Below are 14,282 nucleotides of genomic sequence, written 5' to 3'. Positions count from 1 at the left end.
CAGGCAAAAAGTTACACACGTCTCAGCCTCGCTGGGGTCTCGCTCCACCACATTTGGAGTCGGAAGACCTGTGCCTACGGCACTGCTCCTGACCAGCTGTGCGACACTCCATACGGCAGATCTTTGGGCCCGAGTGTCCCCAGATATAAAGACGGGGAAGAGGGGAGCATCTGTTTCCTAGAGAGGTCGCAGGGAGGGATGCTATGAGATAATACATGCGGGAAGAATCTGTCCATGTAAAAGGGTGTTGAGATGTAAAGAAGGGGTGCTGGGAGCCTCAGGTACCTCACCACCTCACCTGCTGCCTTCCCCTCCTCAAGTGTCCTGGGCTGAAGCCTGGCACTCCCTGCTGCAGCCCGTGTAAATGCCGACCCAGCCTCTGTCCTGCGGGCTCTAGGGAGAGCCCAAGCTGCCCTGGGAGAGCCCTGGAAAAGGAAGCTATGATCTGGCTGTTACTCTTCCAAAGGCTACCTGGCACAACTGCAATCCTTAAATATATATTTATTATTTTTTTGAAGATTATTTATTTATTTGAGAGAAAAAGAGAGGGAGAGAGAATGAGTAGGGGGAGGGGCAGAGGGAGAGGGAGAAGCAGACTCCCCCGCTGAGCAGGGAGCCTGATGTGGGGCTCCATCCCAGGACCCTGAGATCACAACCTGAGCAGAGGGCAGACGCTTAACCGACTGAGCCCCCCCAGGTCCCTCGTTAAGTAAGTATTTAATAATTAACTTGGCTACAACGGCTGAGGAACATTTTTGTCAGCATGTAGGATAACCGGCACCAAAATCAAAATATGAAACTCATTTCATTAAACCTATAGACGAAGACAAATGTGTCATTTTGATGGCGTATATGTGACTTTTTAAAGTTTACTTTTCTTATATGCGTTCAAGCAAAAAAAACTAGATTATTAAAGCCATAACTGGATACTCCTGGGAGGGGCGTGAATGGAAGGGCAATGAGAGCAATATTAGTTCAAACTTTAAATGCAAACTATTTAAGCCAGAAGTCCCCCTTCTTGGGATCTATACCACAGACAATCTCGCGCAGAAGTTCACAAGAGGGCGAGACCACGGCTGCAGCAGCAGTGGACGCAATAGCCAAAGATCGGAACCTGGGTGCCTGCCAGTACAGGAATGATGACATCAACTTGAAATGTATCCATACTGTGGAGTACAGCTGTCAGAACGAGTACGGTATATTTACCTGTACATACCGACTTCAAAAGCTGACCATAATAATCAGCAGTTGGCCACTGAAAGAACAGTCACAGAAAAGTACGAATAGAAAAAGTCCATTTTTACAAAACAAAAGTAAAAATGCGTCTACTGGGGATAAGGGCAAAGGAGGGAGGGGGAACACCAAGCAAATGAAAAACTCCATGACTATACCCAGCAAAGTCTCAAAAGTACCTATTTTTGGAGAAGGTTGGGGGTGAGGAAGTCGTGAAGACCTTCTTCCTTTACATGAATGCACTTCAGTGTTGTCTGAACTGGTTACATCTTTCATGATGACAGAAACAAAAACTAAATCTAAAAGGTCATAGAATAATAATAATTTTTAAAATGTCAGTGTTTGCAAGGAGTCCCCTAAAGTAACCACCACGGGATGCAGCGCCTCTTCTCCCGTCTCCGCCTGTGGCCACCAGTCCCACGCGCACTCCTGCGCTTGTGCAAGAAAAGACCACAGGTGAGGACGGCCTCTAGGACTGAGAATCTCAAACCCCTCCCCTATTTCAATAAGAATTCTGCCAAATTACAACTATTTCAACAAGATGGCTAATAAAAAGGATTAAGTGTCTTGTTCAAATTTACAACATCATAAATTATGGAACTAAAGTTCACTTGTTTTCAACCTCTCTTAAACAGGGGCAATCAAAATTAATATCCTGCATTATCCAATATTTTATGCTGACCTATTAAGTCTTGCTGAAGAGTTCTTAAAAACTGCTAACGAGGAAATCCCACAGGGAGGAGAGAAGGTGACTCTCCTAAATCCGAAAGGGCCTCAACGAAACTTGGGTTCTCATAAAAATGTCAACTTACGGGGTGAAATAACCTTCCTACCTATGGGCAAAGTTGCTCATGAAAATAACTCTAAATTGATGCAGTGTCTAAGAGGGTTGGTTTGTTTAGCAGAGAGCGCCGGCTCAACGACCTGCAGGCCCCGTAAGGATGCAGGGCGGGGCCAACTGGAGAGACAAGTCCCTGGAGGAGGGACCACCACTCCGAGCACTGCCATGACCTGCAGGTTTTCATGCAGAGCTAGAAACCCAGATTTCTAGACAACATCTACCAACTTTCAAGTGCTAGCCTCTAATTGTAAGGTTTTAAAATAGTGTGAGCACTGAACCAAATACACTTGCAGGCCAGATACGGCCCATGAGTCGAGTTTCCAACCTCTGCCCGGAAGTATCTACATTTTTGTTAAGGGGTAATTTTTGTTCCATTTTATTTTCAGAAGGATGGGAGGAGGCAGGGAAATAATACAGAATGAGAGTCAAGCAGTTGATCCTAGGAATATATTTCTAACGTACTTGAGAAAACAAGGGTAGTTGTCCACACCAAATTGTGAAAAAATTGTTTAAATTTATTCGACTACCTTATGCATAAAACACTTAAGAGTGAGAATTTCCCAGGTCCGGAGCAAACGTCCACAGTTTGCCGTCAATGAATCTACAAGAACTTCCTCTACTACTATGCATTAGCTGTTTATCCTAAGACACTTCAAATAACAACAGTGAGCACGGAAACGCTCCTGGTGCCAGGTGCTACTCAGGCGTTTGGCACCCGGAAGCACAAGTGTGGGTCACACAGCCTCTGGGCAAGATTCCAGGAAAGGCCTAACAAATCTTCCTCCAAAACGAAAACCAAAAACAACCAAGAATTTAGACTTAACATCATCAAATTGTGCTCAGTCATTTTTTCAAAGGCCAGACAGTAAGTTATATTTCTGCTAATAACAATACCTGCGTGTAATTTGCAATTCACAAGGTGCCTTTCCTATACCTTATCTCACTCCTCAGGGCCTTTAGCTGCGTTTTAGACTTTGTATCTTGTCTGAAGTTGTCCTACAGTTGTTATTAACGATACGACTTTTAAAGAACACCAATAACAGATCCTTAGCATTTTCGACATGTTCAGCAATTTTCATTTCACCCTCACAAGAACCTCATCAAGATGATTACCATTATCACCATCCAGTTTTACAGGTGAGGAAACTGAGGCCTACAGAACTTGGGTGGGTCGTCCGAATCACATCACTTGCAGGCACGGAGGTGACATTCCAGCGCCAGGGCCTGAGACCAGCATGTGGGTCCCCTTTAAAGGTGGAGTCTGTGCTTAAGCCAATCTCGGTTTGCTGCTGGCAAACGTACCCAAGGCGTGGCCAACGTCCTCCTGCCGCTCCTCCCCCATGCCCACTTTCCCCATTTGGTCAGAAGCCACTCTTTTTATTTTTATTTTTCCCACTCAAAACCAGCGTGAGTCACTCAGAGCTCAGCCAGCCTGGCCCCAGAGGGCCCTGGAGGCCCGGTGAGTGCCCTCCGGGGGACCAGCTTCCCTGCCTCCAGCCTAAGCAGGGTAGCCCAGCCTGCTGGGGTCCAGACGGGGCTTTCGCGGCACTGCTATCTGAAGGGGGTCTGGGAAGTGGGTGCTGACAGTCACAACAACCCTGTGAAATGGTCACTGAGGTACCGAAGAGGGGGTGGGGGGGAGGGGAGGTGCCTGCAGCTTGGGAGAGGAGAAAATATTTATTTAGCCCGTGGCTATGAAATATCTCTTCCTCAAGGCCCCACATCAGACCTGAGAGAGAGGGAGACACAGTCTTTAATGTGCCCCAGGATAAATTATGCAAAGACAAACACGGAGCGAGAAGCACGCACACCCCTTCACCCACACACACTCACCGACACAGGCACACGCACACACAAGCCGCACCAGCAGCTGCTCGTACGGTAGTGTGTTCTGTCCCCCTCACCGGCTTCTGCAGATCGCCCCCCCCGACCCTACAAGGTGCTGCCCGGCCGCAGACACCACACCACGGCTGGCCCCAGCGGCTCCAGAAGGACGAGGAGGGCGGGCACACAGGTCGTGATGGCCCTCGGTGGTCAGAGCCAGCCCCACAGTGTGTGCGGGCCCAGAGGAGCAGAGGAAGGTGCTGGCTCCAACCTAGGGGGACAACAGGGTCCACTTCCTCAGGAGGACGAGGGGCTTGCAAGTTGGAGAAAAGGACAAAGGGAGTGGGTCTGAGGGTCTGAGAGGAAGGGACTCTGCCGAGGCACAGACGCTTCCCCAGCAGAGCGGCTCTGACGTGGAAACAGGTGAGGATACAGGCTCACGCGTGCGGGGGCCCCCCGGGGATCCCCCCTTCGGTCCCCGGGCAAGATGCCTGTGGCGCGGGCGGCACAGAGAAAGAGCGGGAGGTCAGGCAGGCTGCGGGTCAAGTGTGTGTGAAGCACCCACCTAGAGGGCAGGCCGCTGCAGTCCTGGGCTCGCTGGGCTGCCCGGGGTTGGGGGGCAGGGGAGCAAACGTTTGCTCACCTACAACCACACAAATAAACGGAGACCGGCCTCTGTGGCGAGCGCTGCAAACAAGCGGGAGGGCGGGCTGCGCACATGCGTGGCCGAGGAACTGTGGCACAGGAAGAACGGCTCAGAGCACAGCCCAGCCAGGCACCTGTAGCAAACCCGCGCTCGCCTGTCCTACGTTATCTGGGCCTCAGTGCCTTCTAAGGGGGTCTGTGGGATGATAACTGACCCTGAACGCAGCCAACACCTACCAAGGCCCTGGTACCAAGTGCTTGCCCACCAAGCACTCTGCCAGCACTTGGCCCACAGCCAGCAATCAACAGGCAGTATATAACGGTAACGGTGATGGTGACAACAGGACCCAGGTCTCTTAGCAGGGAGGTCAGGGGAGGCTTCCTAGGAGGAGGCAAATCAGGGAGAATGGGCACGGACAAGGCAAACCAGAAGGAAAATGCACCCATGCAGCTTCTGGAACCCATACAGCTTCTGGAAAGTTCCTGAAAGGGAAAGCAGCATCCTAAGTCTTTCCGGGAGAGGACAGCAGCTCCAAGTGCCTGCTGAAGCACCCTGGTCAGCAGGACGCCTCTGTGGTAAGAATGGCTCCTTCCTCTAGGAAACCTTCCCAGATTACTGTGAGCCCCCACGAAAAGCCACGTTCTCGGTACAATTTCCCAGTTCTGCAGCGGAACTAGGAAATGGAGAATGTGTAATGAGCCTCAAGCTGACAGCCCCACAAGGGAACAGGAGCACATATGCTGGCGACTGGCCAGGTGTATGGTGCCAGCTCCCATGGGGGATAGAGACCCTGCCCTGGCATCTCAGGTCAGAGCCCCTTGCTGTTTGCAGCTCCTCAGTGCTCACCCAGGACTTGACAAGGTTCCAAATGCAGATAAAGAAGCCCTGGGATATCTCCACAAAGGACCACTAGCTGTCCCTCATCCCCTAGCCAGAAAAGCGTTCTCAGCTAGACAATGGGGAGGAAAGCTGTCAGTGGTTAGCAAGAATCATTATTTTGGCTAATTTAGGAAGTGTGGGACTCACCCAGCTGAAGCTGGGTAGACCTCATTCCTGAGCATTCCTTGGCGGATTCTTTTCCATTCTGAGTTGCTATTACTATTCCATCAACAACAGGAGTTTTTTTAAAAGTCCGGGGCAAAGATCATAGAGAAGTTATATCCCTCAGGCCTCAGGATGCGGGGAGACACAGCAGGGAGCCCCGACCCCAAACCCAGAGCAATGCCTCCTGCACTCAAAGCTGAGGGGGAGGGGTGGCCCTGCCCAATGCAATGGCCCATGAACCTCGAATTCCAAATACATTCGATCCCATTATAAATCTGTTGTTTGGCTGCACAAACAGACTTTGCTATCCCTGCTCCTTCAACAAACACTTCCTGAGCCAGATGTACTGTGCTGTGGCACCGAGAACCCAGAGATAGTGTGTATGCACATGTGCATACGTGTGTGTGTGTGTGTGTGTGTGTGCACGCATCTGTTGTCCCCGTCCTTAAGGAGCGCAGTTTACTGAGCATGACGAGTAGGAAATCAACAGTTAATGCTGGTAAGTGCTTTGGGAGAGAAAAGGGCAGAGTGTTCTGGGAGCCAGAAGGAAGGTCATGTCCAGGTCACAGAGAGGGGCAGGGTGGGAAGGAAGGTGTCTGAAAGAGTAGAAGCCTGTCGGAGCTGCTGAAATGGGGAGCAGGGGGAGGGCATTCCCAGGAGGGCCCAGTGGGGATGGCTGGCGAGAGGCTGGGCTGAGGTTAGAAATCTGAGGTAGGGAAGGAGTGAAATGAGGAACGTGGCCAAAGGCCCGATCAGGAAAGACCACAGGCCCACCGAAGGGGCCCCTGTGTTATTCCACGAGCAATGAGGAGCCCTCGGAGAAAGCCGTGAGCAGATGAATGAGTTAGAAACATCAGGCTGATAAGGAGTGTGGGGGTGGAACGAGGGAGAACAAACATGGACACAGGAAGACCAGTTAGGAGGCTGCTGAAAGAAATCCAAATGATGAGTCCTGAGTGAAGGAGCAGGGAAGGAGAAGAAGGGAGTGGACAAATCAGAAGGTGCCCTCTTCATCAGGCCGCAGTAACCAACAGAGCATGACCGTTGAGGAAAGGACAAAGCTAGGGATGGCCCGTGCAGGAGACACACATTGGGGCTGCTGCCGAAGGCCAGGCCGGCAGCACAGGGAGACGGCCGCACCGGCAGCAAGGGCCGGAGTGAGCTCCAGGTACCTGCGGGCAGCAGTCAGTGGTGCGGCCTGGGAGGAGGTTCTGGGCTGGCTCTGCAGTCCCGGGGGACTGCAGGGTGGAGGTGAGCAGCACAGGGCCTCACCCAGGGACCATCCCTGTGGCAATGAGAAAGGGACCAAGTAGAGCCTTATGAAGAGTAAGGACAAAGGAAAGAGAAGTGGCAAAGCAGGCTTGCGGAGGCAAGGTCTCTGAGGCTGGAGGAGAACCAGGAGAGGCAGGCCAGGTGAACAGACTGGGCACCTACCAAGGAGGGGAAGGGAGCACTGAGTGGGCCGCAGACATGGGGCCCCAAGAGGGGGTCTCCACTGCTGGGAGCAGTTGGTTAGCTGTTAGCCACTGTGGTCCAGCAAAAGAATTAAGAAGTGTTGACAGTTCAGCTGACGTCTGTAGAACCCTCAAAGAGAATCATTATGACTTTGCCCCCAAAAGCCACTCTGTCTTGCTTCATTTCTTGGTCTCGGGGCCTTCTCGATGACCCTGACTAAACTAGTGGCCCCATCATCCTCCACCCCCTTCTCTCACTTTATTTTACTTCAGAGCGTTATCATGCCATTACACATCTCACACGTTTATTCTGTCTCCCCTACTAGAAACATTCTCATGAGTAGCCTCCCAAGGACAGAGAACTTGTCCTTTGTCACCTCCAGAACCACAGTGCCAAGAGCAGTGCCAGGCACACAGAGGTTAGACACCATGTCCCAAGCCTCCTCACTCTTTAGAAACAACAAATATTTACTGAGTTCATCCTACATGACAAAACCATGCTAGATGCTGGGGGAGTTGGGGTAAACAAGACAAACAGGACCCTGCTCTCAGAGCTGAAAGTCAGAGGTGAGCAGAGAAAAATACCAAATATTTAAATAAAAAGTAGATGACAATTGCCATTGAGCGAGGCCTGGGTTCTGACTGTCATGCCTTCCAGTGCTATTTCCTTTCCAAACCCAAGACTGTCGCCTTCTCCAACTAAAGGAAAATTTTACCTGGGTAAACAGTTAAAGTATCTGAGGTTAGGTCTTGGTTTCTTTCAGAGATCCCACGCTTCCTCCACCCTCTCCACAGACCCCTAAGACGGGGAAACACCCACTCTAGGCTCTGAATAGTGAACCTGTACGGCTCGATCTGTCTCTAGTCCTTCTACGTAAGTAGGAGGAGAAATCCCAGACTCAGGTGAGAGAAAACAGGGAGCAGCGTAAACCAGGGGTCAGATGTGAGTTCAAATCTCTTGTGACTTTGGGTAGGTACTCAACCTCTTTATGATCTGATCTCCTCACTGCTGAAGTGTCAATCCTCATTCCCCTTGTTGGGGGCTGTTGCAGAGATGACATAAAATGACGAGTACAGAGCCCCCGGCACCGAGCCCGGTATGTGGTGGGAGTTCAATAAATGGTGGCTCTAAGCCAGTCACACTTGTTGCTGTTATGACCAGATCTCCAACTGCTATATTCACACCAACCCAGCTCGAAACACCCAGAGCACAAGTTGACATCTGGGGTTGGATGGCTTTAGGAATTATCTCTAAGTCCCCCACGTGGGCAGACTCGGCAGTAAGAAGTCTCGTTTCGGTTCCTTGGTCTACCCTCTTTTCTCCCTCAATTGAGGCAAATGCCACAATCTCCCCAACAGATCACATCTTGTCTCATGGCAACAGTCCAGACATGGGCTGGATTCCATGGTGCAAGTTGTGGCAGAGCCACAAGCGCCACACCTCAAAGGGAGCAGAAGAACACAGTCACAAAGCCCAATGTACACACAACCCCCCACACAAAGCTTGGCTCCAGAGAAGGAAATGAGAACTGGTCGCGGCATGCTGTGCCTGCCCAGAGCTAAAGAAAAGCCAGCTGTGACACGCAAGTGTCCAAATCGTACGTGTGTCTCCTTTCTTTCACCAGACTCCCTCTGAGTGGTCTCTTTCGCTAATCTCTCTGATTCTTTGCCCTGCATTTACGTGCAGCCCTGCATTTACAAGGGCAGCCTGGAGCCCTCGGCCCCCACTCTCCTCTGTGGCACCGTGTTCCTCAAGGCCATCTGTAACCGACTTGTCACGAACTCAGCAGCCTTTCTTCAGGTCCTTCTCCAGAGTCTCTGCTGCCCCCTCCTCCTCCCTTCATGGGCCTCTCTCCTCCTCAGCCTCCGGTTCTCTTCCACCACTCATCCGGAGCTCCGCACACTCCCCCAGGCTCGGCTCTCTGCTCACCACGGGGAGAACTCATTTAATCCCATGGCTTCCCTCCTACAGCTCTGGACCAAACCTCGGTCCAGCTTCAGCCCCGCATCTCCAGTTGTCTACTGGACATTTCCTGTGGATGAAGCCCTGTCGTCGCAAGTTCAATGTATTTGAAACCAGATGCATCAGGCAGCCCTGTCCGTCCCCAGGCTCTACATTTGTCAGTGGTACCACTGTGAACTACCACGTTTCATTCTCTTCGGCTCCTGTCTTTAGAGCCTAAGAAGACTGTAACTCCTCCAGTTCTCCCTTTCCAATCTGTCTTCTATGGGTCCTTTGCTCCCATTTGAACCACTGTTAACCACACGATGTCACATGTGGATTACTGCTGTCCCTTGGAACAGGCCGCACGCCTCTGATCCAGCTATCAGATGAAAGGTCTTAGCATGTCACTTCTGCCATTTCGCTTCTTTACCCCAAATAACCTCAATGGCTGCCCAGTGCCTCCAGGACAAAGTCCAAGTGCCTCAGCCTGGCATTCAGGGTCTAGAGAAGGAGACTGTGAACTGGAGCCCACAGGCAAATCCTACCTGCCATCTATTCTCGTAAGCAGAGCTCTCCTGGGACCCAGCCACACCCATTCATTCGGGGATTAGCTGTGGCTGCTGTCATGCTCCACCAGCAGGGCTGAGTCTCTGTGACAGAGACCCCATGGCCTGCGAAGCCAAAAATATCTCCCATCTGACCCTTTGCAGAAGATGTTTGCTGACCTTGGTCTGGAGTGATCGTATCCTGCCCAAATTCTTGCCCATGACCCCTCTGGATGAGGGTCTCCTGTGATGAGTGTGCTGCTGTGAGCCCACTTTCTTTATATCTTACACCCAACTTCTCAAACCCAAAAAGCTTATTTCACTCCTTTCTGGATTTTTCCTTCAAAACACAGCTAAAGTCCCACCCCTCCATGAGGCCAGCTGTATCCATCCCCTTCTCCCTGGACGCCCCTCCTCTGGCCCCCCTCTCTGCATCTATCACAGAAACAGTGAACTTTCGCTTCTTCTGTGGGTCTCCTTTCTGCCTGTACTACAGGCTTCTCTCGAGTCTGGGCTTGGTAACCTCCACAGAGCCGCCTCAATGATAACTGCCTTGCCCTTGATTCCAAATACCAATCCTCAATAGCATAATTCGGTAAGAAGGCATCAGACAAACTTACCGGTGAAGGCCTAGGATTCCACATTTGAAAACTGAAGTTTGGGTCTGAAAGTGTGCACTCTAGCCAGCACCACCTAAAAGCCAACGAGAGAAGAGTTTAGCCTTAAGAGAGAATATTGACACATTGTCTTTAAATTTCCAACCCCCAATAAGTTTTGATTTACCACCCTCTCAGGATGCCCATTTCTGTTACTTTGACTAGAAAACCCCGTTCGTCTTTCCAATCCACTGGACAGGCTTTCCCCCAGCAAGCCAGGCACCTCCTCCTCTCAGTTCCCATGGAACTCTGGTGAGACATTTATGGTAACACATGACATATGGGAGCATAATTTCTTATTTAGGAATGGGGGTCTCTAGAGTACCAGCTTTTCAAGAGAAGAGACCTATTAAATTTACGCCTTCTCTCACCCCACTGCCTAGAACACCACGGGCATTTAGGTAGTCCTCAAGAAGTATCTGTAAAGCGGGTGGAAAAATAACTCACTCAATACATGAACATGTACCTGGGTGTTGAAAATTCTGCTAGGCCACAATTTTCCCTAGAGAAATGCATGCCTCAATCCCACTGCTTTTAATAAGCAATGGTTTAACAGGAAGGATTAATGACATTAATCTTCTAAATGCACACCTTTGGAATGGCACTCCCCTGGGCAGAGAGCCTTCAGAGGCTCCCAGAATCTAAGAAGGCAAGCCCAGCTCCGCAAGCAGCCTGCCAGGCCTGTACCGACCGGCCCGGCCTGAGTCCACAGCCTCCACTCACACGGCCTCCGCTCCTGACCCCACAGTCCAGACAAACTCAGCTGACAGAGGGTCCTGTCCCTCTCTGCACTCCCTCCGGCTGGATGTGTTTCTCCCCTTCTCTCCATATCATCTCCTATTGAAATGCCATCCATTCCCAACATTATATCCCAGACCAAGGTCGTGATGGGGTCAATATGTTTTTTTCTTCTCTGATGTGTGTGTGTGTGTGTGTGTGTGTGTGTGTGGTAAAGTACACATGACAAATTTATATTCGTAACCATTTTTGGGTGTACAGCTCAGTGGTATTAAGTACATTCATGCTGTTGTACAACCATCACCACCACCCATCTCCAGAACTCTTTTCCCACAAAACTGAAACTCTATACCCATTAAACAATTAACTCCACTTTCTCCCTTCCCCACCATAAGTCTCTGAAACCCAATAAAATTTTTTGTGGAATGAATAAATGATGAATGAAGACATGAATGAATGAATCTGACCCCAACCCTCCCCACCAAAGCTGGAAATACTGTCCTTTTCTACTAGACTCCCAGGGCACTGTCTTCTTCTTTCTTGGATTTATTTCAGTCAATCTTATATGATCTGTTTTGCACCACTGTATTCTTCTTCAGTGGGGAAACTGTGACTTATCTGAAAGGTTAAGCTGGGGTCTAAAAGCAGGCATTGGGCCTGTCCTCCATGTTGCTGGATCCAGTGAGCAAGTCTCAGACCTTAAACCATTCCCTCTTGTTGGATGACCCTTTGCACTTGGCTTCCAGGATAGTACCCTTGGTTTTCCACCCACCTCACTAGCTACTCTTTCCCTTGCTGGGACTTCCTTATCTCCCCACCTCTTAATGTTGGAGTGCCCTAGGGCTCAGGCCTTGTTCTCATATCTTCTCTGTAATACCTTCAGTTACCCCCCCACTCAAGTTGGTCTCACCTAGTGTCTGAGATTCAGATATCATTTGTATGCTAAGGATCCCCAGATTCCTCTCCAAGCCTAGACCTCTCCTCTCAACTCCTGGCTAGTAGGATATATCCGACTGCCTACCTCCAGTAAGATATCACATAGACAGGAGCTCTGTGTAAGTCACGTTCAACATGTCAAACTTAACATGTCCAATGAAGAACCCTGGACTTCCTGCAGGCCTGCTCCTCCAAGCCTTCCCCATCTCAATTTAAGACAACATTCTTCCAGTTGCCCTGGCCAAAAGGTTTAGAGCCATTCTCGTCTCCTTTCTCTTATGTCATAGTTCAGTACTCACCAACATTGGTTTGTATTTCAAAATATATTCAGAATATGACCATTTCCCACTCCTTCCACCATTACCAAGGCAGATGATGGTGAGAGCCTCTCAACAGGTGTGCCTGCTTCCCTGCTTTAGCTCTTGGTGTCACTCCTCCCTCCATCCACAGTCAATTCCCAGTTCAGGAGGGAACTGGTCACATCAGTCAGATCGGGTCGTTTCTTTGCTTAAAATCCTGAAAAGCCTTGGTAGCAGGACAATGCCAAAGGGATGAACGTTTCTAAGTAGACCTGCAGGCCCAGGGACAGGCTTGGGGGGACCAAGAGTCTTCAGGCCAGGGTCCTCCTCCCATCTATCTCTCAACTGGCAGTCCCAGCTGCAGCTCCTACTATCTGAGTTCATAAAGAAAGGAAATTTTTAAAGGGAGAAAAGTACAATCAATCAGTTTTCTTTTCCAGTTAAGGCACCACAAAACACCAACAACATTCACATTTCTCAAGGAGCAAATAAGATATGTCAAGTCTGCCACCACTTAATAACTAGTTTCCAAAGATAAATCCAGCCTTCCGGAGAATAGTCATTACCCCCTTGGTGGCGGTGTTGGGGAGGGGGTGACCCTCCTTAAGCCCCTCTTCCTCCTGCACCCTCCAGCTGGTCATCAAGCCCCGGTTGCCTGATTGTCTCTAGACTTTATCCCACTCCTCCTCTTCACCGGTGCTGTGGCTGGAGGTGAGGTCCAAATGAAACAACTAAGGACTTTAATTAGTTCGGGTCTCGTCAGCTCTCCTTGGAGCTCTAGCAACAACCTCCTAACCAGTCTCCCCACCTCTAGTCACTTATTCCCGAATGCAGCCCTAGACACAGTGTCTGAAATGATTTTAATAAAACCTGAATTTGATCAAGTCCCCCGCTTAAAATTCTCCAAAGAGCTCCTACATTGATGTACTATAAATTCTTCAAAACACATTACAGTAAGCCATGGTAAATATTCTTTTTTTATCTTCCATAGACACTTTTCTTCCACCTTCCTAAAAAGACCATGAATGCCCCAATAAGGGTGGGCAAGTAATCCAGCCCACACTGGAGTACGCCACTCCCTGGCAACAGCGATTGGCTCCAAAGGATAAGCACACCCCCGACCTAAGCCAATCAGAGACTTGGTCTAGATTTGAGCTACAGATGGAGCCACTTCCCCACAGTCGCTAAACAGGGGCTGTCAGCAGTGGTGCCCCCACAAGGAGGGTGGTCTGTCTGCGGGAGGAAAGACGGATGCCAACATACAAAGAACAGAAGACAAGTGGCCAGAGGGACCCCTGGTGGCACCAACTCCCTTTCTGGAACCTCTTTCTTTTGTGAACTCCTAGAGCATCCTGCCCAGTTATGGAACCAGTAACTGCCCACTTATGTGTCAGCCAGCGGGGGGTCTCAACAGGCCCACCATACCATTACCCGTACCAGCGTCCTTTCCCACAGTGTTTCCTCTGCCCAGAGCGCAGGCTCCTTGCATTCTTACATAGCAGCCAGACTTGTAGCTCTATGGAGCCTTCGCTGAAGGGCAGCACCGTGAGTCTGGTTTCCCAGATGTGCTCTCAAATGTCTGGCGTATGCCCGCTCTACTGCACTTGGGCGCCTCATGATTGTCCCATCTTAGCTGGTTCCCCAAGCCAGAAACCTCATCCTTAACCTATCGCCTCGCACATCCTTGTTGCCATGTGGACTTTCCTCTCCTTCCTTTCTGAGCCATGTCTGCTGTGACAGCACGGACCCCATTATCTACTACCTAGATCCCAGCAACAGCCTCCTGGTCTCTCTGCCCCTCCCCCACCCACCCATTCCTCCACACTGCTCTATAGCTCTCAGAGTCAACCACTGACACAATCAAGCCCCTGGGACCTTAAGCCGCCCCACAAACTGGCCCGAACCTATACTCTCTGGCTGCTCCCAACCACTGCCACTTCCAGGAACATGGAGGGCAAAGAAAACTCCTGGACAGTACAGGAAATGTCTGAAAGCCAGAGTGAAGAAGGCAGACCAGTTAGTGATCTCAGGACCTCAGGAATGAATGACACTATGGTGAGTTCCCTGCATTTTCTTTCTTTCTTTTTACATTGTGTGTGTGTGTGTGTGTGTGTGTGTGTG

General features: G+C 50.3%; 1 protein-coding gene across 1 annotated transcript in view; it reads right to left on the bottom strand.

Moving 5' to 3' along the window:
- ARNTL (aryl hydrocarbon receptor nuclear translocator like) overlaps positions 1 to 14,282 on the bottom strand; it is a 73,003-nt gene that overhangs the window by 52,030 nt on the left and 6,691 nt on the right. Inside the window, exon 2 of the mRNA XM_034644795.1 lies at positions 10,153 to 10,225. The gene's annotated coding sequence lies outside the window, so the exon portion shown is untranslated. The remainder of the gene's footprint in view (positions 1 to 10,152; positions 10,226 to 14,282) is intronic.

The sequence above is a fragment of the Ailuropoda melanoleuca genome, chromosome 16 (genome assembly GCF_002007445.2).
Source record: "Ailuropoda melanoleuca isolate Jingjing chromosome 16, ASM200744v2, whole genome shotgun sequence".
In the NCBI taxonomy this organism is placed as follows: domain Eukaryota; kingdom Metazoa; phylum Chordata; class Mammalia; order Carnivora; family Ursidae; genus Ailuropoda; species Ailuropoda melanoleuca.
Note: the sequence above shows the minus strand (reverse complement) of the source record. Positions and strands in the feature narration are given on the sequence as shown.